The 25,724-nt window shown below is 47.8% G+C and overlaps 1 protein-coding gene across 2 annotated transcripts in view; it reads right to left on the bottom strand.

Moving 5' to 3' along the window:
* Positions 1-25,724, bottom strand: part of LOC138251737 (long-chain-fatty-acid--CoA ligase ACSBG2-like) — a 359,144-nt gene that overhangs the window by 236,837 nt on the left and 96,583 nt on the right. The gene's annotated exons all lie outside the window — the stretch shown is intronic.

Genomic DNA, 25,724 nt, shown 5'->3' with positions numbered 1-25,724 from the left:
ATGTATGTTACAATAATAAACAACCGTTGTTCTGTTCATGTCTAAATTACAAAACAGCGCCACCATGTGGCAAACTGTCTTAAATGCCGGTGCTGACAATTAAGTGATGGTGCTGTGCACCGCACACCACCGGCTCAAATTAAGCACCGAGAAGATGTTTCATCTTCACTTTAAATCTTAAACTAAAACTTATAAAGAAGTATAAAGATCCCCCTTTCCTGTAAATTGAACAATGAGTTACTTACTTTAATGATTAATTTAAATGTTGATTCATGTTGTTGTTTTGTGCATCATGAAGCAGAAATAGCAAAACAAACTATGCTTGGCTTGCATAGTAGCATATCAGCTATAATGATCAGATGCCATATGTGGTATATGTGGTTGGGATTTAGAGGTTGGATGATAGCATTTTCTACACTCATTCACTTGTCTGAAGACTATAAGATGTGAACTGAATTTTCCCTATTTTGCATAGCAAACCAAACTATCAGTTACACATTTTGTGATTAGTATCACCTGAAGAAGACTTGGATACGTTATAAGGTCGAAACGTCACGTAAATCAGCCTGCGTGTATTAATGAAACTACAGAAGCAGAGCTGGAAGTTACTTCCTCTCCTTTTGCAGATTTTAGCAAAAACAATCCTTTCACTCACATGCGCACACAAATGTTAGATAGATTAACATTGATAATATATATAAAATCTGTACCTGGGCGCCCTCATCAGTGCCAAGGCATCCAGAAACAGTAGTAACATCCATGACTACTCGAAGTCAACTCTCCAAATCCCCCTGACACTATGGACCCCCCTTCACTCAGCATCACAGAGCATAAAGCTAGAAGCAAGGGGGTACATCCCAGTGTGATCTGTAGCATCACCTGCAAATCACAGTGCCTGGGTAGATGCAAGATAGGAATTTGGAAGAGTACAATACACTTTTCCCCACACATATCCCTCAACCTTATTAGAGGCAGGTAATGGCTATCGACAGAAGAGAGGATCAAAAAAGCACCACCCTACTATGCAATAAAGCAGTGCTTAATTTGTAAATAAAAATGTGCAGGTGCCCAAAGCTCTCACCTGAAACACGCGGCTGCTGAAGCTAAATGTGCGGGCACAGATTACTTAGGCAGTGTAATCCTGAAGCCATCTCGGGCCCCCTCAATTAATTTACAGCCACTTCCTGCCCCTTCAGCTCACTCTTGCAGCTTTCTGCTTTCTCCCTTTGTGACACTCTTCCATTTTTTTCTTCCTCCACCTTTCCCATCGGTGTCTTTTGCTCGCAGTAAATGCTTGAGGCAGAAACATAAGTGCCGGCGCTCAAAAATAAGTCCTGGTGCCCCGCACAGGAAACAATAAGCCCAAATTAAGCACTGAAATAAAGAGAGCACTCTTCACGAATTCAGGCTTCATAACTGACACATGGGATGAACTCTCCCATCCAAGAATATTGCCTAGCCCAACATTTCCTAACCTCACCAAAAAATGCAAAAGCACCTGCTCCCTCTTCATCAAGGCCTCTCCAAAGCTGGCTGGAGGAGAGACTCATCACCCAGCTGCTTTTGCATCAGAGATGTAAGCCATCTCCTGCTCAGCTGTCTCTTGTGGGAAAATTCCAGGCAATGCAAGGTGGCCTCAGTTCTGAGGGCAGTAAACCCACCAGAGGACGTAAGGGACAGCCTGACAGTCCCTCGCAGTCATTGTGTCACCCCCTAAAGAACTACTCCGAAACATGACTCAGGCTTGCCATTGCAGCATGCAGAGCAGTTTTAAACTACCACCTGGGCCTGGCAAAATTAACCTTTTGCCTTTGTTAAATCGTACTTTTTAATACTTATAAGTCAACCCTAAGGTAGGTCCGAGAGACTCATAGGCCAGGGAACATGGTATTTTAAAGGTAGGTCACATGGATTTGAAGCTTTACATGTCCAGGAAGTGAAAAACCTAGAAAGTCGTTTTTCATTGGGGCAAGGCCGGCTCTTCCACAGAAAATTACTGGGTTACATTAAAACTCCTTATAATGCATGGCTCCAGTTTGGGTTTAGCTTGAAAAGTTATTCAAAGACTCGTTGTTATAGGAATTTAAAATCCAACCTGATGGCCAAGCCATACTTTAAAGTACTATTGTGAAAATGCCATTTTAAGAAAGTTGGCATTTCCTGCCAGAGTCCAGGGGCATTTGACTGTTAATGGCTCACCTGTGAAGTGGTGTGTATTCCTCCTAGAGAGTGGAAAAGGATCCTAAGTGTGGGGAAGGGTGTTCCTTTCCTGAGCAGGATGGCCACGGGGTTGTACTCAACCAATTTCTGAGCTTCAAAGGATATTCGGGGGCTGTATCCAGCCCAGCCCTTCCTGACTTCTGAAGACGTCTACCCAGTCACTGGCAGATTTGTGTCACACCTGGACCTGCCTGCCCTTTGTTTCACTAGCCAGGCTAGAGCCAAACCCGGGGTAAAGGAAAGCCCTGACCAGAACCAGTTCCTGAGTTAGACAAACGGGTCTCCCCCACCCACTGGCTGTCACTGGGCATAACAATGGCATACACAGAACCTGAAGTTGGAACACTCCTGGACCTGAGAAGATTCCGAAGAAAGAAGACTAAAGTCTCCCCTAAGGGCTGTCCTCAAGATCCTGGACCCTTGACTAGAGCTAGAGTGGACTTCACCGTGCCTACCTGAGGTTTCACCAGATCCGACGCAGAGCCCCACAGACTCACACAGCTCCTGACCAAAGGCTTTGCTGGAACCAACGCCGAGCAACGCTGAACCACGCAGATCCACGCCACACAGCTCTTGACTGGAAGTCTCACCAGAATCGGCACAAAGCTCTACAGAGCCCACACCATGTAGCACCACACCGAAGGTCTAACCAGATCCAATGCCGAGCAACACAGAGCCCCGCAGAGCCACTCGGCCCCAGGCTGAACGCCTCACCGGAACACAGTGCAACATAGGACAAAGCAGAACCCAGCGGAGCGGCACCACACTGGCTTCACATCAAAGTAAGAAGATAAAACTTGCAGCAGGATGAACCTGGTCCTGTATCTTATGACTGTATTCCAGTCTGCTGTGACCAGACACCTGCATTTTGAGCTTTACTCCTTTTGGCACTACATTTAACTTAATCTTTACAAAAAAGTTTTGTAGCTTTGCTGTTATATATTAACATTTACTATATTTCTCTAAATTGCTTTGGGATTTCCCTTATGTGGTGTTTTCACTTTATTACTCTTTGAGTGCTGCATAAATACTTAACACATTGCCTTAAATTTAATCCTGACTGCTTTGTGCTGACTTACCAGAGGGTTAAGCACAGGTTTATTCAGTGACTTTTGTGGTTCACCCTGACAAGGATTGTGATTATTATTTGAGGTGGTTCTCACCTCCTTCAACAAATAGTCCAATTTCTTACGTCTATTCTATATGTAAGAAATCTATGAAATGCTTAGCCCTGTTTGTGAACCAGTGCAAAGGTGCAGAATAATGTCCCTAAGTCCAGTTTTAAAGCAAACCCTTGCAGGTATTCCCAAGTAAGGCTCCAGCTGAACCTTCCAGTATTTGTGACTGTTGTCTGTTTTTAACTTCACAAAGCCATTTCAACAGAAAATGTACTCATTATACGTGATCATACACAACCATGCCAACTATGTAGGACGTTAGCATATAAATTAAGAAATATGGATGTGGCCTAACAGCCAGAACTGCCAACTCTGCATCTGGGGAATCAGGCTTGAGTCCTGGCGTTGACTCAACATCCTTTGTTTCTGGGCAAACCACAAAATCTCCCAGGCTTATAATAAAAAGAATTTGCCCTTGATTTAATCTGGTGCTCATGTGAAGTGCTCCAATGCCCTTGGGCTATACAAAACTGCAAAACATACCTATATATATAGAGAGAGATTCCAAAATGCACCACTGGGCCTCATTTTTTTAACACAAAATTATATATGAGGCCTTACCCCATACTCTGCCACAGAAGGTGTTTCTCCGATTTGCTAAATTCATTGGTATCAATACCAAGATATTTCAGACGCCTTGTGAAGAATGATGCCACAGGCCAGTGTCCCACTCTGAAAAGTGTCAACTTCCAGACTCCAGTGTAGTTCACCATCTATCTATTTTACGGCCAGATCAATATCTTGGCCACATTACGATGTCTAATGTTGTGGCCAAGGTTGTGATGCTTACAAACAATTGCTATCATTACATTAAAAAACACCTCCCCTCATGTCTATTAAAGCTAGGTGGATCGCAAACATTTGTCATTCTAAAAATTGGGTTGCAGTTCTAAAACGTTTGGGAAGCACTGCCCTAAGAAATAATTCCAAATGGGGGAAAACTGAAAAGTGCAACTTCATCATTTTAAAAGCAGAGCGCACCACAAAGCCACAGCTTCCAAAAAAGTCCAACTATTCTTGTTAACATGCAGTGGAAGTGCTAGGGCCCTTGGAACTGAGCCCCTGAGGCCCTAACTGCAAAACTTCACCTGGTTGTGGCCACTGCCCTCGAGGAACTGAGCTCCTGATAGATGGTTCACAAAGGAATAGCACAGAAGAGTATGGGTTGTAAAATGAAGTTGGGGGCATGGAGCTGGGCCAGAGGGTCATGAAATGAAATGCAATTTTTAAAAAAATTAAAAAAAACAAAACTCTATTCTTTACACAAAGACTCATGACACAAACAGATCCACAAGAATTGTGTTTCTGCATAAATTATCACCTTGCAAGTGAGAAGTAAAATTGTCAAAACTGGTGCAGAAGCAAACATTTCCTTCTGATTATCAGACCTTGCGGACCCCCTCTCCATCCTATTAGGTAAAAGATGTTCAGTCATGGTTAAGTGATAGAGTGGTCTTCATCTCCCCCTTCTCGCTCACCTACAAGGATCTCCACAGTCCTCAAATGGCCTAATTTTAGCACCTTTTAACCAAATGTGTCACCGGTGTATCCTCTTCTTTCATATGTGCAGTGATTTATCACTCTCTGAAACTGCCCCTTTACTCAGTGACATTCTTAACCTTGTTCCAGAACAGGGTATCTTCCTAGGTGACCTCAACATCCTGGGAAATAACACGTCCAGTATCCGTGCCCAAAATATCAATCTGGTCTTGGGTAACTTGGGATTCCAGCAACTAGTCATTCACACCAGTTCCTGCAGTGGTCTCAGCTTGGACCTCTTGGTCCCCTTGAATACCACATTGCTCACCTCCAGGCCCTCTACTTGCATGATCTATGATCATCTTGTAGTACATTTCCTCATTGAAGAGAAATGTGATTCTAAGCCAAAAATAACTCTGCTCCTTAAAAACGTTTGTTAAACAAACAATTTTGACTCTTTCCCCAAGCTCTTTCTGGTCATTGGGAATTTGGTGGCATCATCCCCACAGATACCCTGCACCACCTAGAAAGAAAGGTCTTAATAATCGCCAACAGCTCATCCTTTCACTAAAGATGAGTCAAAATCCCCAAAAGGCCAATGGCCGGTTCAGCAAATGCCATCCTGGAACGACAATGAACAAGGTCCCGGTTCCCGGGTAGCTACATGGCATGCCAGGATGCATGTGCACTCCTCCAGGGCAACAAAATTGTTCCTAAAATCCTGCAGTATGGAAGCATCAAACAGCAACTCTAAAATGTCAGGATTTCCATTGGTACATTCTTTGAGAATTCATGTGACCCAATCCAGGAAAACATCAAGCTGGAATTTCTCCTCCTGAACTCACAGAAACCCATTGTGGAAAATAACTTTCCTTAAATTCAGGCCAGATCGGTCAAAGGATATCACCAAGAATATTTCCTCCTCCAAATTTTGTCTCCTCCTGACACGGGTAAGTGCTAATATTAGGTACATTAACCACTGTGTACTGGCCTCTATTATTACTAGTTTCATCTGGGCCTCTTTATTTTCATGGGAAGCCCCTTCTAAACTCAGGCATGCATCTACCATGGTACTTCTAGAAAAATTCAATGTTTGTAGTATCCTTACAACTAGGAGCCCAATGAACAGTTGAGTAACTTTTATTCTGAGTTCTGACCAAGGGTGTGCTTCCTTAATATCGAAGGCAGAACATCATGGTATGGAAATATTGAGGACAAAGTATTGAAACTGAAATATTGAAAGGTAAATAAGTATACATTTTTATAGCTAACTCCACATATATGTACCTTGGCAAATATATATACATCTTCTACTTAGACGTGGAGTTAGAAAGAGTAAATCTATATTTCATCTATATGCACTTACCTTTCGATATTTTGGTCATCAATATTTTGTTCATGGTATTCTTATATCAAGATACTTGCATGTTCGATATTCAGTAGTAGAACTCGACTGAGACAATTGGTGCTAACCACAATAAAAGGCATTAGCCAGAAGCCATCAGCTGGGACTAATTCCAATGACAGGTCACTGCAATATCCTCAAGATTGATACAAGTCGTTTAAAGGCCTCTATTTGAAGCATCACCATTCAAGCTCAAGAAATTCTAGCGCCAGGGGCACCCAAAGGTCTGGAGGCAATAGCACTGACCACAAACGACAGTAAGTGCAAAGCAGGAGGCAATGTACCTTCTGAGGTATGGACACAGATTCAAATTGGAGTATCTCCAGAATCACTTAGCCTAAAAAGTGTGGCAATGGCTGCTCACTCAGGGCACCCCCATTAAATACATATGTGAATCCCTTGGCCAGGAATGAAGTTAAGGTAATCCTGAAGACTCCTGGAAACAATTGTAAGGCTCAGAGAGGTTTACCCAGCACAGACAGCATCAGGCTCACCCTTTTCAGAGGCAGAAGGCAACGGCATTTCCCTCTGCTGATCACTGATTCTTCGTATATTATAAAAAAAACTGCAGCACATGCACTGTTTACACAGCAGCAAAGATGTGTAAGGGATGGGGACATCTCTGAAACACTACACTGGTGATTCCATGCCAACCAAACCGCAGCCTAACCTGCAGGGCCTGCTGCCTATTTGGCCCCCATCAAAAGCTACAACTACTTAGTATATAGCGTACATAATGGGTGCTCTGGTTATGGCTATTTAATGCACTTGACACAAAGAAACACAGCTGTAAATTACTATCAGACTCAAAGGTACTCATGTATTTGTATGAGGAATAATAGTTAGAGTTAGCCATCCACGGAATACAATTTAGGAAAATGTGTTCATATCTGTAAGCAATGGAACTCTGCAATATTTTTTATGATTACGTTTTATTGTATAAGGAAGTATCACAACCTTGGATATATTAACTATAAAAAAAAGATATTCCCTTTCTTTTTTAGGCCGAGCTTTCGGCCTCTTGTATACTTTAGTATGAAGCTTTTCATTTATTTGTTTCAGTTTCCTTTAAAAATCCTTTCTTGCTAGTGGTCAATCCTACCTCCTTGTCCCTCCTTTTTCACTTCCCTTTCCTCCCAGGAGCAGGGACTAAGTGCTGTATATTTACCCTTTGGTTCTTTTATTATTGGTATGAGGGACTACTCTATTATTTCTTTTCGCTCATGTTACACTGTGGGTGCTTCAGGCCATAGCTGCTTGATTTTGTTGCAGAATTCGTCCCTCTCACATGCCTCTTTTTTGAAAATTCCAAAAAGATCTTTGTTGTCTTTCATGTGCCGCTGAGTGCAACAGTACAAGCAGAGGCTTGCCTGCTAGTGGGCTTATTTCACTGAAGTGTCAATCATGCTTCCTGGTGTTAGAAGGCAGCTAATTTGTGTCCGCCTGCTTCTTTGGAAAGACATGAGGAGAAAAACATTTAGGAAAACGTAGAAAACATTTGCTTAGAAGCATGTCTTGTGTTATCTATGCTTAGATATTTAAAAGCTGTTTGTCTACTGTGAGAAGATAAGATATTCTCTTTTCTGTGACCTGGGAGTGAACTGGTGTGCCTGCATGGTGAGGCATGGCATCACTGAAGTCTGAGCCAGGGTTATTCCAGGGTCAGGTCTGAGCAGAGGAGCCCTGCCGCTCCCAGGGCCGATACAAACATTTCTTATGTTTTATCCTCTGTAGGGAAGCTCATATGATTCTGTGGAGCGGATGTTTCATAATGTGGACATCAGTGCTCTTTGTGTGCCCAAGTGCCTTCATGCCACGTGTGAGATGTCAGCAAGGCTCCTAAATAGGACAGTGTGGTAACTGTAAAACTACAAGACCCAGAATGGAAACTCATGTCTGGGTAAAAGTTATGGCCCACCTGGTTGCTATGAGAAGAGAGTTTTTCAGTATCATTGTTTTAGCCTGTGTGTGTCGGTCTTTTCGTCCGCGCTGCTGAGGGGATGACTTGAAGAGCTGTGTGGTGCAGCACATATACCACAACTAAATGTGCCATCTGTGTGCGTTTAAGAGCTGAGCTCCCTTTCCCACAGTTTCCACATTCCATTCCAGACTCTGTCTTGTTTTGTGGTTGTTTTATTCTTGACTTTAGTGGGAAAAAAGGAATATCGAAGCCAGAGAGCACTAAGAAAGCATGGAGTTCATGAGCTATGGATAGTCAAAAGGCTGGATCTTGAGATGTGTGTGTGTGTGAGAGACAATTCATGCTGCTCTAGATTTTTAACAACAGCACTTCGAATTTTGGGACATGTAGTTTACAAATAACATTGTAACTATGGGCTACTAGACGCCAGAGTTTACAGGGTACAAAATTGCATATTGTTTCATTAAATTTAGTGAAATTCTATGAAACATTTGTGAAAAGTATGCAAAATGATCCTTTCAGCAGAAAATGTGTTGGAAACTTGTATGATGTTTTATACAAGTGTGCTCCTTGTGTAAATAAAAATCCTGCAAGATACCCGGAGAAAACTAGTTGGAGCATAAAACGGGGTTTTGGGGGGCAACCAACCATCAGGGGTGAGTCTGAGACTGCTCTGGGCTATGTGGGCTATGTTCGGGCTTCATCGTAGCCCAAGGCTATATAACCACCCATTGTAACTCTCCAGCCACTTAGCTGTGGAGCGTTGTTTTCTCCATTTGAGCTGCAGGGTTCACATTGGTGGTCAGTGGTGATGTGTATTCACCACATCTTACCCGTTCAGCTTAGTTGCCTTTGCAACTAGAATCAACATGTCGGTGGCTGATAGGGTGGAGCAGCTGGTGAGGCTGCTTGGATTTGCTGCAAGAAGGGGCGCTGGTGTGGGCATGGCCCACGTGCTCGGTATCCCAAGGTGTAGCAGGTGGGACCACTCCCAAGCTCAGAGAGCAGCCCCAGGGAGGTGGGACAGAGCAAGGGGGTCATGGCTAAGGTGCGCCACCTACATGAAGGGAGAGAAGGTGCCAGGCAGTTGGCATAACACGGGTCTCAGGCTCCCGGCCACAGGGTGGGGGGCGGGGCTGCAGCAAATGCACAAGTGACATCAGGGAAGCGGCGGGGAGGACCGGGGCCTGTGGGAAAGCACTGTTGAGCATGACTTCGGCTGCAAAGGATTACGAAGAAGGGGAGGAAGGAGGTCTGTCAGATGCAGAGGCCTCCAGCTGGGAAGGAGAGGATGAAGGGGACACCTCTGCCACAGAAGAAGGCAGAGGGGAGCTTATTCATGAAGGGAGAAGGCAACAAACCCTTTCTTTGAAGGCCACATGTTGGCTAGACAGGGCACCAGTAGGTGCAAGGGGTATATTGCAAGAGGTGGCAAGTTTAAAGAGGCAGGAGCACCAACAGGGCGGGATGGAGACAGAGGGAGGGGGGCAAATATTATTGAGGGAAGTAGGATTCCCAGGGGCAAGCTTCAGTGCTGGTGGCAGCACACTTGGAATGAGGTGTTGACGAGGAGGAAGAAGAGGGAGACCTGGAGGGAAGGGAGGAGTACACACAGGATGGGGCAGAGAGCCAACTATTTTCAGTGAAACCACCAGAGAAGGTTTATGGCAGGCAGTCCAAGAGTGAGTGGGTGCATGTGGGTGAGGGGGTACAAGGTCGGGGTCTGGCGGACAGTCGAGCTCAACGATGAATACTCATTGCACGATATAGGGACGGCTCCATGGGGAAGAAGGGTTCCACTAGCACACCGAACCTGTTTTATTTTTTGCAGAGAGTGCCAGTGCAAGATGATGACAACTCGGGAGAGCCTTTTGCAGGTTGGCGGCCCAGAGGGGACAGACGTTGGTGCCTTGAGCAGCTAGCCGGACTATGATGCACATACCCAGATGGTGCACGTCAAGGAAGCTTTCTCAGTGTCACGCAACGGATGCAACAGTGCACCTGCCAACGTCACAGCCCCAGACAGGCAACGTCCTGATGTGCATGACTGGCAAAGAGGGCTCAGTACAGCCCCTCGGCGGCAACTGGCAGAGGATCACAAGGTATATGTGGAGATATCAACACATTTTGTAGAACAGGAATGAACCTCTGGTCTGTGTGGAAGTGAGGAAGTGTAGTAAACGATGCTTGATTATGGGGAGGAGAGTATGGAGGAGGTGCTCAGAGAAAAGAATGAGGAACGCGGGGCAGAGAGTAATTGGTGGCAAGGTGGGGAAGGGAGTGGGTGGGGGTCAAGTCACTGAAATGCCTAAAAGTCGTTGCAGGTGGTAGGTGCTGTAGGAAGGCCTAGCTGGCACTGGGTCTCACCGCAGCAGACACAGCTCAAGAGGCAGTGAGCTCCAGAACGGCCACCGACCTTGGCGCCAGGTAATTTAGCTTTGAGACAGTCATGTGGATAAGATAAGCTGTGTCCAATACGACAAAGAATTTCGGATGTGTATGGTGCTGGACCCAGAGGTGCAAGGGGAAGAAATCGATACAGACCTTTAGCAGCATATGACGGGACCTGCCAAATTTGGGAAACCGATATTTACTGTCAGTGGAATCTCCCAATAGTTTATCGGCCCTGTTATGGCCGTCTCACCCGGGAGGGGGCTCAGGTAGAGGACAGTCAGGAGTGCAGGGGAGTGGGTCCAACCAGTTTGAGGCCTGTTGGGACTTCAACAAGGGTCTCTGTACACAGGAGTATTGTGAGTTCAGACATGAATGCTCCAAGTGCTCGGGTAGGCACGCTTTGATCAACTGTTATGGGGCAGGAAACCCAGCAGGGGGTACAGAAGTACAGGGGCAGCAAGAAAGTGGGAGGGCCAGCAAACCAACTGGCAGCCAAATTGACGGGGTGGTAGGGGGCACAAGGCACTGTGGGGAAAAACTCCAACTGGAGAGGCTGCGCTTCTGGTTGGCACAATATGACCGTAGGGGGGAGGTGGAGCTCTTGTTGGACGGGTTCCCGTGGGGTTTCGCCTAGGCTACGTTGGGCCAAGGATGCTGTGGTAGGCAGAAAATTTGAAATCCGCGAGTGCCCACAAGCAAGTGGTGCAGAGCAAATTGGAGAAAGAGGTGCGGGAAGGTCACATGGCAGGCCCTTTTACGGATTGGTCGATGCAAAACCTGATAGTCTCCCCCACTGGGGTGGTGCCACTGGCATGGGCAGCGCAGGGGCCCCCTGACACGGCCCGGTGCAGCTTTTCACTGTCTGCTATGCGCCGTCGCACAGCCGCAACACCGCCGGCTCCATTTGGAGCCAGCTCCTGTGTTGCGGCCGTGATCCCCGCTGGCCCGGCGGGCAGAAACCAGGTTTCCGCCCGCCGGCCCAGCGGGGATCTCAAAATGACTGTGGCAGGAGTGCGGCCGCATTGGCGGCCACCCGGCGATCCAACCTTCCGCCCGCCAAGGTTGTAATGAGGGCCTATATCTCTTTCAGATCAGAGACAGAATAAAGCAGTTGTTAAACGTCCATTAGAAACTACCTAATCAAGGGGGTGGCAGAAAATGTCTGCAGGCATTTTTCTGGGTAGTGGTTGCATGGCAAGTTACCATGGTTTACAGAAACTTATGGTTGTTAAAACTTGTCGTCCAGGTTGATAAGGACGTTTAGAAAATAAAGGGCCAGATGTACAAAAATGCAATTTTGCATTTCTTAACTAGCGACTTCATGGAAATCGTTATTTAAGAAATGCAAAATGCAATGTACTAAGATACTGATTTCCTAATAGCAATTCCTACAAAGTAGAAATTGCTATTAGGAAACCTGTATTAAGAAATCCCATTGCATTTGACTCATTGGGCTGGTTTGGCATTTCCTAAATAGCGATTTCTTATCAAGAAATCGCTATTTAGGAAATGCAAAACCAGGGATGTCAAAGGACAAATGGCCCCCTTGGTGCACTCCAAAAATAGGGGTGCACCTATAGAGCACATATATGCCTAAGGGGCATGTGTGTGCTCTATTGCAATTTTAACCAAGCATTTGCAATGCACTAAGGTCTCACATTTGTCAGAGTTACAGCTGTTCACAGTTGTAAACTCCCAACCGGATTTTCCCTGCATTAAAAGAAAAAAACAGCGCGATCCCGCTGTACAGTTCACACAAAGTGCAATTATGATCGTAACCGGCAAAGGTGCAATTAACGAAGCGCTCAACTTCTCCCCAGCGAGATCGCGCTCCGAAAACAGAGAAAAAGTAGTCCACAACCCCAGCGAGCCTCGCATGTTTTCCGTACGTGGTCGCTGCACTCGAGGAGGGCAAACCACGGAAAAGGCCTGACGTATGCGTGCCTTCCACTAATCAAAAGAAGCGGATTCTAACAGGCAAGCCAACTTGCCAATGAAAGAAACTGACGTGACTTCGACGGTGCTCCGAGCCCTTTTCTAATACCTAAAGCGTCTGCCTAGCTATACGCATGCGCGAGCGCATGCGACGCAGGCTTGACCCTAAAAAGCACCTTAAGGTGTTTTTTTTTTAAATTGCACCTGGTTACCACTGACTTCAAGTCGGTGGTAATTGCATCTTCCAAATGCCCAAGTTGCATTTAGCAAATGCTTTGTACAGCAGAATAGGAATTGCAAATAGATAATTCCTATTTGAGATTTCCTGTTCTGGGAATTGCAATTTGAGATTTCTTATAGGCCTTTCTACATAGGAAAAGGCTGTTTTGCATTTCTTAACGGTCCGAAATACCGTTTCGGCCTGTTAAGAAATGCAAAAGGGCTTTGCACATCTGGCCCTATGTTACAGGTGCAGTGTTCTGCTAAACTGGAAGGCAGTTTAAGGATAGCACTCAGTCTAAGCAGCCTAAGGAAATACAGTATTGCAAGGGTAAAAATGGTTGGAGGGAGGGGGGAGGTCAGGGCAGGGAAGGGAGGTGAGTTACACAGGTGAATTGTTTGCATAGTGAGGCCCGTAGTTTTGTAAGGCAAAGGCCAAGGTTTGTGATTGTAAGTGCACCTGTTTTCAATAAAGCAGTTTTTCACACACAAGCGGGTCGGTAATGCTCCCCTCTCCCCCAGTGTGTTCTGTCCAGATGTTTTCTGCATTAACCAATCTCCTGCAGGCAAAACTATGCAAAATTGTGAAGTTTCAAGGAAAATAGTGAATTTCTCAAACATGCAGGCTGCAGTTTGAGAGTCGTGACTGTTGACCATACAGTCTGCGGTTTGAGAGACAGTCGGGACTGTTGACCATACAGACTCAAGTCTGAGAGACAGTCGGGACTGCTGACAATACAGACTCAAGTCTGAGAGACAGTCGGGACTGTTGACCATACAGACTGCAGTTTGAGAGACAGTCGAGACTGTTGACCATACAGACTGCAGTTTGAGAAACAGTCCGGACTGTTGGACTGCAGTCTGAGAGACAGTCAGGACTGTTGACCATACAGACTGCAGTCTGAGAGACAGTCGGGACTGTTGACCATACAGTCTGCAGTTTGAGAGAGAGTCGGGACTGTTGGACTGCAGTTTGAGAGACAGTCGGGCTGTGGACTTGGCCGCGTGTGAGATGGGGTAACATCCACAGCTCTGGACCCCGGAGTTGGGTACTCACACCGGAGTATGCAGCATGAGACACGGACCTTGGTACTCACACCCGAGCATGCAGCATGAGACACTGATGTGACGAGTGGTGTAATGGCCAGAGTTGCCAACTTTTAAGCTGGGGAAGCAGATTAGAGTCTCGGCGTCGGCTCAAAAACCTGTGATCCTGGGCAAATCAGTTTTCCGTGCTTAACAATAATGAATGTGTCCTTCTGTGATGTAACTTGTGCTGTGTAAAGGGCTCCAATATCTTCAGATCCAGTTTGCGCTGTATTAAATAGAAATTCATCTCAAGGAATGGGGCTTCCTAGGAGGGTCTGAGTCCCCAGGGGTTTGAGGTATTGTGACAGCTTTTCACCTGGACAGTTTGCAGAGTTCTGATGATAGAGCGCCCTACATCTGCCAAGAGAGTCAAGGTGTTCCTACATCATCTCCAGGGGGTCACCTCAGGGTGAGGCTGATAAAAACAAACAGAGCCCGGGCAGTGTTTGGAGGGAAGCGCCTTCCTTTGTTTGCCAGGAGTTTAAAGCTTTGTTTGCTCAGGGTCATCAAGTCATGGTAACCTTTCCTGGTTTCGTGCACTCTCCCATTCTCGCCCGATGCTCATGTTTCATGGATTTATGTGTGGGTCATTTATCCAGTCCACGTTTTGCCTTTGCATTCTGGTACTCGTAGTCCGGAATTAATAATGAGGTTAACAGCACCGGGATCTCTGTGGGGGAGTCGGGGATGTTTGAAAGTTGCTGATTTCCACGCTGGAAGAGGCTGATGCTGTGTCCTTGTGAGCAGAGGGTGATCTGCTGGTTGTGGGGGTCCGGGGTGCGACCCCCCAGGTCAGTGTGGGGTGTGCTCCCCGTTTTGAGTTTCCTGTGTGGAGATTGTATCCCACTCATTGCTGAGTTGGGGTGTCTTCTTAGGAACCAGGGGGCATATTTAGACTCTGCGCTGAATTTGCATCATTTATTTTACGCAAATTCAGTGCAAACTTAACTCCATATTTATATTTTGATACTAGACCCATCTAGCATCAAAATATTGGAGTTATCATAATTTTTTCGATGCGTGAACCCACATTGCGTCAATAAGATGAAAGGTAGGTGTTCCAGTCAAAAAATGACTCAAAGTCTCTAACGCTTTATTTATTCTCCCATGCAAAAATGGCGATAAGCCTGGTTAGCACCATTATTTAACGCCTGGGTCAGAGCAGACGTTAGGGGACCTGAGGACCCATTTCCATGGTCAAACACCATGGAAATGGCCCATAGGTGCCCACCCTAAGCCCCAGGAACACCCCCACCCACACCAGAGGGACACCAGAGGATGGTGGGACCCCACCCCAGGTAAGTAGGGTAAGTAGAGGTAAGTATTCAAAAACTTTTTTTAAAGTGCCATTAGGGCCCTAAAATGGCCCCCCCTACATGGCACTAGGTGCAATGGCCATGTCCAGGGACACTTGTCGCGTGTGCTGGCCATTGGGGTGTTGTCCATGACTCCTGTCGTTTAAAAGACAGGAGATGTGGTATGGATGGTTTTGCGTCAGGAAATGGCGCTAGGCTGGCTAAAGGCATTTTTTCTGCCTCTAACCAGCCTAGTGTCATTTTTTGAGGCAAAACCCCCTTCCCCCATGCCCCCACCCCCACCCGGCTAATGTCATTTTTTCTGACGCTAGCCCAACCAGTGCGCCGGCTTGCTGGGTTCCATAAATTTGGCGCCCGGCTGGCGCTCTGGAATGGTGCAAGCTGGCACTATACTTTTTGATGCAAAACTGCGCAAATGCAGTTTTGCGTCAAATAGTATAAATATGGCCATCAGGTCTGTTTGTGCAAGTCTCCTGTGGGAGGGAACCCTGTTTTTTTTTGTTTTTTTTTGAGGGGGAGGGTGTTGAACCCTCCCCCGAAAAATTTAAACCACAGGTTCCCCCCAGAGTGCACACTAAAAAGCTCCGACTGTCTGATGGTGTCAAACATGGCTGGAGCCACTTGGCAGGTAAGGAACACCCGTGTCAGCGCCATCACCGGACTGTGCGCCTAGTTACGGGTTTCTGTGCGCTACCCCACTGTCTTTGTTCCGCTGAGTGTAGCTCTCCATCGGTTAGGGGATGCAGGCGTCCTGTGGGAGGCCAGGCCCTGCACCCGCCAGCATGGGCGTAGGAAGTGTGGGGGACGCGGGGGATATGTCCCCCCCAGATTTTGGAGTGGGGGGGACACGGGGGACAAGGGTGGGGGGGACGAGGGGACAGAAGAATTTTCCCTTCTCCTGTAATTCGCAGGGCCATTAGCGCATGAAAGCGCTACCTATACTGGCCCTGCACTCGACCTGTGACCTGGCTCCAGGACACTCGCCCTCTGCCCTTTTGTTGTGCTGCAGCACACAAGGGATTCTTTCTCACCTTGCCCCACAGCCCCCTGCAGTCTGCACTTCTGAGAACAAAGGAAGACGAGAGAGGCCCTTTGTTGATTGCTGTCTGCATCCCGTCTCTCCTGAGCCCTACCTTTCCCTTCCCTTGAAGAACGAACCCTGAAGACAGCAGCAAGATTTGAAGAAGGTAAGGAGGTTTGGGTAGTTAAATAAACTATTGCTAAGTAACTCCCTTTCTTTTTAAATACAGTGCTGTGTTGCAGAGTATCTCCCTTTCTAAAAACAGTATTATTGAGTTACTGTGAGATATGAGCAGGGCAGGCTTTAGCGTGCTGATGCAACAATGTTTGTTAGGGCCCCCCTTACTGTCGCCTCTCTCTCACTCTCTTCTCTCCTCTGTCTCTAGCTCGCCTGCCCTAGTGCTAATTATTGTCCCCTAAGTTGACATCCTGCCCCCCCCAACAGTTCGGTCCCCTGTCTCTCCCTCAGCCTTCCTGGTATTTGTGAAAGCCCGCTCTGAAGGGCAAGGGCTGTCTGTAAATCTCATTTCCAGCCAATGGCCTGTGGATGCGAAGCCAGCACTGTGCAGCTCACAGGCTTTACAGGACTTCACAGGCTGTGGTGGAACAGAGCCTGACACTGCTGGATAGACAGCGGAGAGACCAGCACACAGCATGGGTCCCAGGAAGAACCAGATGGACAGGGCTAGGTAAGGCAGCTAGGGTGATGCAACCGGTGCTGCCGCACTGGGTGCTGACTTAGGATGGGGGTGCTATGTTTGCAAGTATATTGTTACTTTAAAAGCACCTGCTGGATGTTCCTTGCCACCAACAGTTTTCAGGCAACAATAAAAATCTTAAGATAATTCCGGTGATTAATGGTCATTCTGGAGAGAGATTGAAGTTTTGTCTAGTGGAAGTTTTGACTCATCATAACATACAGGGTTACTATGCCTGCTACAAAGGCCGTCTATATGCAGATCACAAAGTGTACCTAATGTGAATAGGTCAGTGGGTTACTGCTTTTGTCAGATGCAGAAAAGTACCATCTTTTTGGCATGGTTACCCCACTTTTTGCCTGTTGTCAGTATGTTTTGACTGTGTTCACTGGGATCCTGCTAACCAGGACCCCAGTGCTCTCTCCCATTAAATTTGGTTGCTTGGACCACACACACCCCACACTTGGCATACTGGTGTCCCTTATAAGTCCCTAGTATATGTTACCCAGGTACCCAGGGCATTGGGGGATCAGGGGTTCCCCATGGGCTGCAGCATTTATTTTGTATTATGCCACCCATAGGAGCCCATGTAAACTGTCTGCAGGCCTGCCATTGCAGCCTGCGTGAAAAGGTGCTTGCACCCTTTCACTTCAGGTCACTGCACCAGGTCACTGTAAGTCACCCCTATGGTAGGCCCTCCTAGCCCAGAGGGCAGGGTGCAAGTACCTGTGTGTGAGGGCACCTCTGCAGGAGCAGAGGTGCCCCCGGCAACTCCAGCTCCATTTTCCTGGACCTCGTGAGTGCGGGGACGCCATTTTATGCTTGTACTGGACATAGGTCACTACCTATGTCCAGCTACATAATGGTAACTCCAAACCTGGGCATGTTTGGTAACAAACATGTCAGAATCATACCCCAATACTATTGTCAGTATTGATTGTATGATTCCATGCACTTTGGGGGCTCCTTAGAGGATCCCCAGCATTGCTCCTACCAGCTTTATGGGGTTTTCCAGACAGCCCCCGCTGTTGCCACCCCTCAGACAGATTTCTGCCCTCCTTCTGCTGCTTGAGCAGCTCATGCCCAGGAAGGCAGAACAAAGGATTTCCTTTGGAAGAGTGAGGCAACACCCTCTCCGTTACAAGGCTTGGGAGGGGTAGCCTCGCCAAGCTACTAGTATGCTCTGAAGGGCACATTTGGTGCCCTCCTTGCATAAACCAGTCTCTACCAGTTCAGGGACCTCAGCCCCTACTCTGGCGTGAAACTGGACAATGGAAATGACGTAACCACTCCCCTGTCCATCACCACCCCAGGGGTGGTGCCCAGAGCTCCTCCAGGTGGCCACTTGATTCTTCCATCTTGAATCCAAGGTTGGCAGAGGCCTCTGTGAGAATCTGAGTGGCCAGGTCAGGCAGGTGACATCACAGCCCCCTCCTAGGTGGTCACCCAGCTAGGTGACCAATCCCCCTTTCTGGGCTATTTAGGGTTTCCCTCTTGGGTGGGTCCTCAGATTTGACGTGCAAGATTCCAGCAGGACTCCTCAGCAACGTTTACTTTGACTTCTGGCCACTGGAACCGCAACTGGACTTCACAGGAAACTACAATCTACAGCTCCAGTAACGACTTCGCCACGCAACATTGTTTCTCCGACTCCTTCCACCAACTGCAACATTTGCCCAGCTGTGCTTCCTCTGAGGGCAGCAAGTCTTCAGTCTGCATGAGAAGAAAGAAGGAAAATTCCTTGGAGTGAAGGAGTCACTTACCTGCCTCTGCAGGCATCAACTGCAACAACACCCGCTGCGTGGATCTGCTCTCCTCCTGAGCTGCGTGGATCCTGCATCAGGGGTGGTAGTCTGGAGTGGTCTCCTTGGTCCTCTCTACCAGCTGCCCAACTTTGGAGTAGGTAGGTCCTTGCTTTCCCATGCAGGATAGTACCCCCATGCACCGCGTCTCTTGCAGCTACCAAGGCTTGTTGTTACCTCCTCCAAGGGATCTTCAGGCTCCGTGTAGCCTCAGCCCCCGGCACTCTTCTCTGTGAAGTACAGCCCTCAACGTGCTTCGCCTGTGAAGTGGGACCTCGCTTCAGGTGTGCTGTGGGCCTCTCTGCAGCTCCTGGGCTCCTTGTCTGTAGGTCTTCTGTGGGGGCTGCCTCTCCTCCTCCAGACTCTCTGCCTTGCTGATGGTCACCTGGGACTCCCCTCCATGGGTTGAGTCCCCCTGGACCTTGCTGGTCCCCAGCAGCTCCACATTTCTCCTACTGTGACATTTGCATTTGCCAAGGCTTGTTGGTGGGTTTTCCACACCACAGACTGACTGCAATTCTTCATCTGGCATGGGACGTCGACTGCATCACCTAGGAACTCTTCATCTGCTCCAGTGCTGCATTGCTGACCATCTCATCTCCCCGTCGACCAACTCCTGCATCCACAGATGGGTGGGTAGTGGCTCCTGCCAAGACCGGACCATCCTACGTAAACTGGACTTGGTGCCCTTCTTTTCCAGGTCTTACTCTTCCAGGATCCACCTCTAGTTTCTTGCAGTCTTGTCTGCGTTTTGCAATATCCTTCTCTGAAGTTCTTTTGGTGGGTCAGGGAAAAAAAGTAACTTACCTCTCTTCTCCTGGTCGCTGGGGGGCACTCTGGTACTTACCTTTGGGGTTTCCTAGTTCCTCCAGCTCCCCTCTACCAATTCCACTTCCTTGGGTGGGGACCCGGGTTTCGCATTTCACTTTCTTAGTATATGGTCTGGCCCCCTCTAGGCCTTCAGTATTGCCTATTGCTTTTCACTGTTTTCTATTGCTTTTTATGCCAATTTTGTGATTGCTGCTGTACATATAATAGTGTGTTACTTACATCCTATTATAGTATTGCCTATCTAGTGTTTTAGTGTTTGTGTTACTGTAACAAGGAACCTTTATTTTCATAACACGTGTTTCTTTCATGTGTGTAAGTGCTGTGTGACTACAGTGGTATTGCATGATCTTTGCATGTGTCCTAGCTAAGTCTTGGCTGCTCATCCACAGCTAACTCTAGAGAGCCTGGCTTCTAGACACTGCCTACACTTCACTAATAAGGTGATACCTGGTATAAGGTGATAATACCATAGGTACTCACCACACACAAGGCCAGCTTCCTACATCAGAGAGCTCCTTTTTTGTCCCCTGCAATTTATAAATGAAAACTGAATATAGAACAGTGAGCAATGAACTCATCAAAGAGCTGCATGCAAACATCAAGGTATAGATTAGAGCGTCATGATTTCCCCCCACTTTTTGATTAACTTAATGTTGCAAAACAAGTTGATTTGAGCGCAAATCAGTTCTTATTATTAAAGAGAGCCCCCAACCATGGTGTTATGTTTTAAATTCTGAGTTTGCGCTTCTCCAGATAAAGCACTCTTAAACTATACCTGCTACCAGTATGGATGACCTGTGACACCTACACCTTGTAGTCCTCGGTCTTATGTAACATTTCATATACACTGATTTACACATATATGATGATTGTCTCTGCGTAATGTCTGTGTGATGTAAAGTACTTTGACACCCTAGACTGGTGTGAGGGCTCAATGATGGAACAACGCATGCGTATATCGTGCATGCCTTAACATCGCGGTCTCAACAATGACCGTGTCTTTACTACGCATCCCTTAACATCGCGGTCTCAACAACGACCGCGTCTTTACTACGCATCCCTTAACATCGCGGTCTCAACAACGACCGCGTCTTTACTACGCATCCCTTAACATCGCGGTCTCAACAACGACCGTGTCTTTACTACGCATGCCTTAACAACGAATTTCGTTGTAAAAGAATGTTTGGTAAAGGAACATGTGTGGTAAATTCTCCCTACTCTGCCCCCTTACACCTGATACCATACTCCACCCATCCAAGCACTTAAAACTGCCCCTGCCCTGAGCCCTAACCCCCCCCCGCCCTGAGCCCTAAAAGTAACCCTGCCCTGTCCTAAAAACTACCCGACCCCCACTCTGAAGCCTAAAACCTACCCTGAACTGCTCTAAAAACTACCTTGATGCCCCTGCCCCCACCCTGAACCCTAAAACCTACCCCGCTCTGTCCTAAATACTACATGACCCCCACCCTGTACCCTAAAACCTACCCCACACTGTCCTAAAACTACTTGAACTCCATGCACTCCTCCTGACCCCTAAATCCTACCCCACCCTGTCCTAAAAACTACCCCGACCCTACCCTGCCCTAAAAATGACCCCAACCTCCTACTCTAAACCCGGCCACAGCCCTGCTTACCTCTCTCTCCTCTGCTTCTTCCTGTTCCACCCGGACAGCTAGACCGCTCTCTATGCTGTAACCACGCATATGTGTGGTAAAGATATGTGTGGTAAAGGCATGCGTGCTAGACCCATATTTGTGGAAATGGCAGCGTGGTCAATGCATTGCATTGCATTGATTGCGTTGTAAGGGATATTTCCCGGTATGAGTGGTGCTATAAGACTAATGAAATGCATCTGAGAGAGAGTGCGGATGGATAGTAGTGAGGGAATCCGTGGCAGAGGTGGTCACTGGGGGGCACCAACAAACAATGTCGCACAGGGCGCCACCAGCACTAAGGCCGGCCCTATCAGACAGCACAGCAGTTCACAGGAAGGGGGCAGCACAGGGACTGCCACTTGACAGTCAGATAAGGACCTAGCAGCAATCATAGGCCTTACTGGCCTTGACAGGCAGGCGGGGGGCCATAGACTGACACAGCCTGACTAGTAAGAAAGCTCCCAACAGGCAGCACAGTGCATGGCAGGCAGCACAGGAATCGACAGGAAGCACTGCGCCCAGCAGGCAGTACAGGCCTCTTAGGACTTCACACAGGCGAACAGCAGCACAGAGCCTGTCGCTGCCTAAAAGGCAGCAAAGGGCCCAGCAGACAGGGAATTGCAGGCCACACAGGACTCGACTGGAAGCGACCGTCTTCCCCATCTCCCCCCACCACGGCAACCCTTCTGGGTGCAAACTTTGTGCAGGGGGCCCACCTCAAGGTTGTCCCTGTCCCCCCAGAAATGTAGTGTCTCCTACGCCCCTGCCCGCCAGCCCCTTGTAAGGGAAGTCGGAGAGACGGGACTTCAGTTAAAAATGTACACGTGTATGGTTTGTTGTAATACTTGATTTGTGCTGTAAATAACACAAAGTGTTATAACCAAATGTAATAGCACCCATCACATGGTGACCTCGGAAGGATGAAAGGCTAACTCAGCCCTGTGGCTGGGAGTCTCGGGGGCCCCTCACTACTTTCCTCTGTGGGGGGAGCGAAGGGGGCATTTTGCGTTATGCCACTGTGTTTAACGTGCTCATTCTTGTGTCTGCAAGCGCTTGTTTCTGAGGACTGTATAGCGCTACTCCCTAAGGAGCTATAACCCCTGCCACCGAGCAATGCCCATAGGGGTGCACAGGAAGGAATGCGCTTCCATTCTGGGCTTCCATCTCCTACTGAACCGGGTTATGTGATCAGCTTTTACCTTTCAATATTTTGTAAAGGCACCTTCATGTCCAAAGCGCCTTGAGGTCGGGCCACACCGTGTTTGCGCTATGCAAAAAGTGAAATAAATAAATGAATCCAAGTCATGGAACTACGGACAGCCTGCGAGGCTTGTTAGTCGTACAAGCCTTGCAGTGAATGAATGAGTGGGTGAAATGCGGCACGCCCCCGCCCCCCGAATGCCCACCTTGGTTAAAAGGAGTGCCCACACAACAGCGGCCCCTTGCTTTGAATGATGCGGCGTCATCTCTGCATCCTAGGCTTCCTGGCTCCACTTCCCGCCAGAACAAACATATTAACACCAAACACGTGGTTACTGACATCTGGGAAGGGCCGGAACAGTGACGTCGTCCGGCTCCAGAGTGGGGCAGATAGGCATGGGGGGGGGGGAGGGGGGGGCGGTCAATAAACTGCGACCGGAAGCTCTTCCGAGGGGAACTGAACCGGACTGGAGACAAACACAGCTCACACACGCAGGCCACTCCACCACTCAGGGCTCCAAGTGCATTAAAAACAAGCATTTGCAATGCAACGGGTCTCGCGTTTGCTCATGTTAGAGCTGGTCGCGTTGTAAACTCCTAACCCGACTTTTCACCTATCGGGCAAAAGTGCATTTATGTGCATAACCCGAAAAAGTAAAATTAACTATGTAAAGCGCTCGACTTCTGCCAAGCGAGATCGCGCTCGTAAATTAGAGAAAAAGAACTCCACGAGCGATGGAAAACAGCGAGCCTCGCATGTTTTCTGTACTTGGTCGTTGCGCTCGAGGAGGGCTAGCCACCGGAAAAGGCATGACGTATGCGTGCCTTCGACTAATGAAAGCAAGCAGATTTTATTAGGCAAGCCCACAAACCAATAAAAAACACTGACGTGAAGTTGACAGGGCTCGGAGCCCTTTTCTAAATACTAAAGCGTCTCGCTGCGATACGCATGCGCGAGCGCATGCAACGCAAGCTCGACCCTAAAAAGCATGGGAACTGTGAGCCTGTTACTCATTGGGAAATGACCTATACTGCCTTATGAAGCCTCTATTAGTTAATGCGCTGCAGAGGTCTGGGTGTAACCAGAGAGCCACAGAATTAAATCTTGGTTGGTGCAGTGGAGAACAGTGACTTGTGTATTTTTAGTGCCACGAGGTCACAGCCTGTGACAGAAAGCAGTGTGAATATGCAAGTCATTATTTTAAACTTGCATTACACACAGTATAATATAGACTGTACAAAATGTGCAAAATGTTTAAGATAAAATGGTGCTTCCAAGCTGTAGAGTTTAGTAATACCCTAAGAGTACACAGTGCAATTTTTTACATTACTGTCCCTTCAGCACCTCCAGGTGTAGTAAGCGCAATATAAATACAATTAAAAGCACATACTATCTGTACTACCACTGAAAAAGATGATTGCGTGATTAGGTCAATTAAAGCCCATACCAGCTCCAAAGCTTTTTTTATATTTGCTGATTAACTCGTTGCCCACATTTGCATTTCCTTCAGGCAAGCAGGCACCCTTGCAGGAAGGCTTGTTTAGCTGTCTGCCCGGCTTCAGTTTCTCCCCACAGGAGACAAACTCAGTGGTGCTTCAGTTGAGGCATTTAAACTGTTGAAATTAGCACTGTGGGGACGGTTGTCTTTTTTAGAAAAGTAGGGGAACAGTGTTTCATAAATCATAAAAGTATGAGCGTGTCGTGCCCCTCTGATCCCACCCACTTCGACCACTGTTATAAGGAGAGACTGCATGTCACCGTGTATTTACGGAGCGACTTATCACAAATGGTGGTGCATTTCAGTCTCCGCATGGTCGGCAGTATCCAGGAGCTTGCTGTGGTGCTCCGCCTACATTGAGAGACAGCGGTCTTCCTTATTTTTAACATCTGGCACTTTATTTCCAGTTGTGAAATCACCCATCCTTCACCGGTAGAAGTTTCAATTAAATTTATTTTCTCACACGGGGTGGCACACTGAAGGTGGGTTACATTTAATATGGTGACCAAATAACGTTTAGGTCAAGGCAATTTCAGGTCGTAGCGCAGAACATCCACCGATCGGAAGCTTTAATAACCAATGAGCCTTTGAACACAAGGTTGTCAACTGTGGTTTTATGGCATTGTCCGAAAGGGCACACATGCAGTGTAGGAAAGTACCCTCTTTTTGCCATGGTTACCCCCATTTTCTGCCTGATGTCAGTGTGCTTGACTGTGTCACTGGGATCCTGCTAACCAGGACCCCAGTGATTATGCTCTCTCGCCTCTAAATTTTGTCACTGCATACTGGTATCCCATTATTTCATCAAAAATTGGCATACTGGTGCCCCCTTATAAGTCACTAGTATATGGTACCTAGGTCCCCAGGGCCTTGGGGTTCCGGAGGATCCCTATGGGCTGCAGCATTTCTTTTGCCACCCATTGGTAGCCCATGCAAAGTCTTCTGCAGGACTGCCATTACAGTCTGTGTGAAAAGGTGCAAGCACCCTTTCACTGCCATTTACCCTGCAGCAGGTCACTTATAAGTGACCCGTATAGCAGGCCCTCCATCCCTGAGGGCAGGGTGCAGAGTACCTGTGTGCAAGGGCATCCCTGCATGAGCAGAGGTGCCCCCACGACCTCCAGGACCATTCGTGAGTGCGGGGATGCAATTTTACGCGTGCACTGGACATAGGTCACTATCTATGTCCAGCTACATAATGGTAACTCTGACCATAGGCATGCTTGTTATGAAACATGTTGGAAACATACCCCAAGGCTTTTGCAAGCATTGATTGTATGCTTCCATGCAATCTGGGGCTCCTTAGAGGACCCCCAGTACTGCCATACCAGCCTTCTGATGGTTTCCAGGCAGCCCCCAGCTGCTGCCACCTGCCAGACAAGGTTCTGCCCTCCTGTTGCTTGAGAAGCTCAAGCCCAGGAAGGCAGAACAAAGGATTTCCTTTGGGAGAGGGGTGTTACACCCTCTCCCTTTGGAAATAGGTGTTACAGGCTTGGGAGGGGTAGCCTCCCAGAGCCTCTGGAAAAGCTTTGAAGGGCACATTTGGTGGCCGACTTGTATAATCCAGCCTACACCGGTTCGGGGACCCCAAGTCCCTGCTCTGTCACAAAACTGGACAAAGGAAAGGGGACTGACCACTCCCCTGTCCATCACCACCCCAGGGGTGGTGCTCAGAGCTCATCCAGAGGGCCCCTGGGTTTTGCCATGTAGGATTCCAAGTTGGCAGGGAACTCTGGGAGCATCTGAGTGGCCAGTGCCAGCAGGTGACGTCAGAGCCCTCCCCTGATAGGTGCTTACCTGTTTAGCTGACCAATCTCCCTTTAAGGGCTATTTAGGGTCTCTCTCTTGGGCGGTTCTTCAGAT

This window comes from Pleurodeles waltl, chromosome 1_2 (assembly GCF_031143425.1).
Source record: "Pleurodeles waltl isolate 20211129_DDA chromosome 1_2, aPleWal1.hap1.20221129, whole genome shotgun sequence".
Lineage (NCBI taxonomy): Eukaryota > Metazoa > Chordata > Amphibia > Caudata > Salamandridae > Pleurodeles > Pleurodeles waltl.
This window is presented reverse-complemented; position numbering and strand designations above follow the sequence as displayed.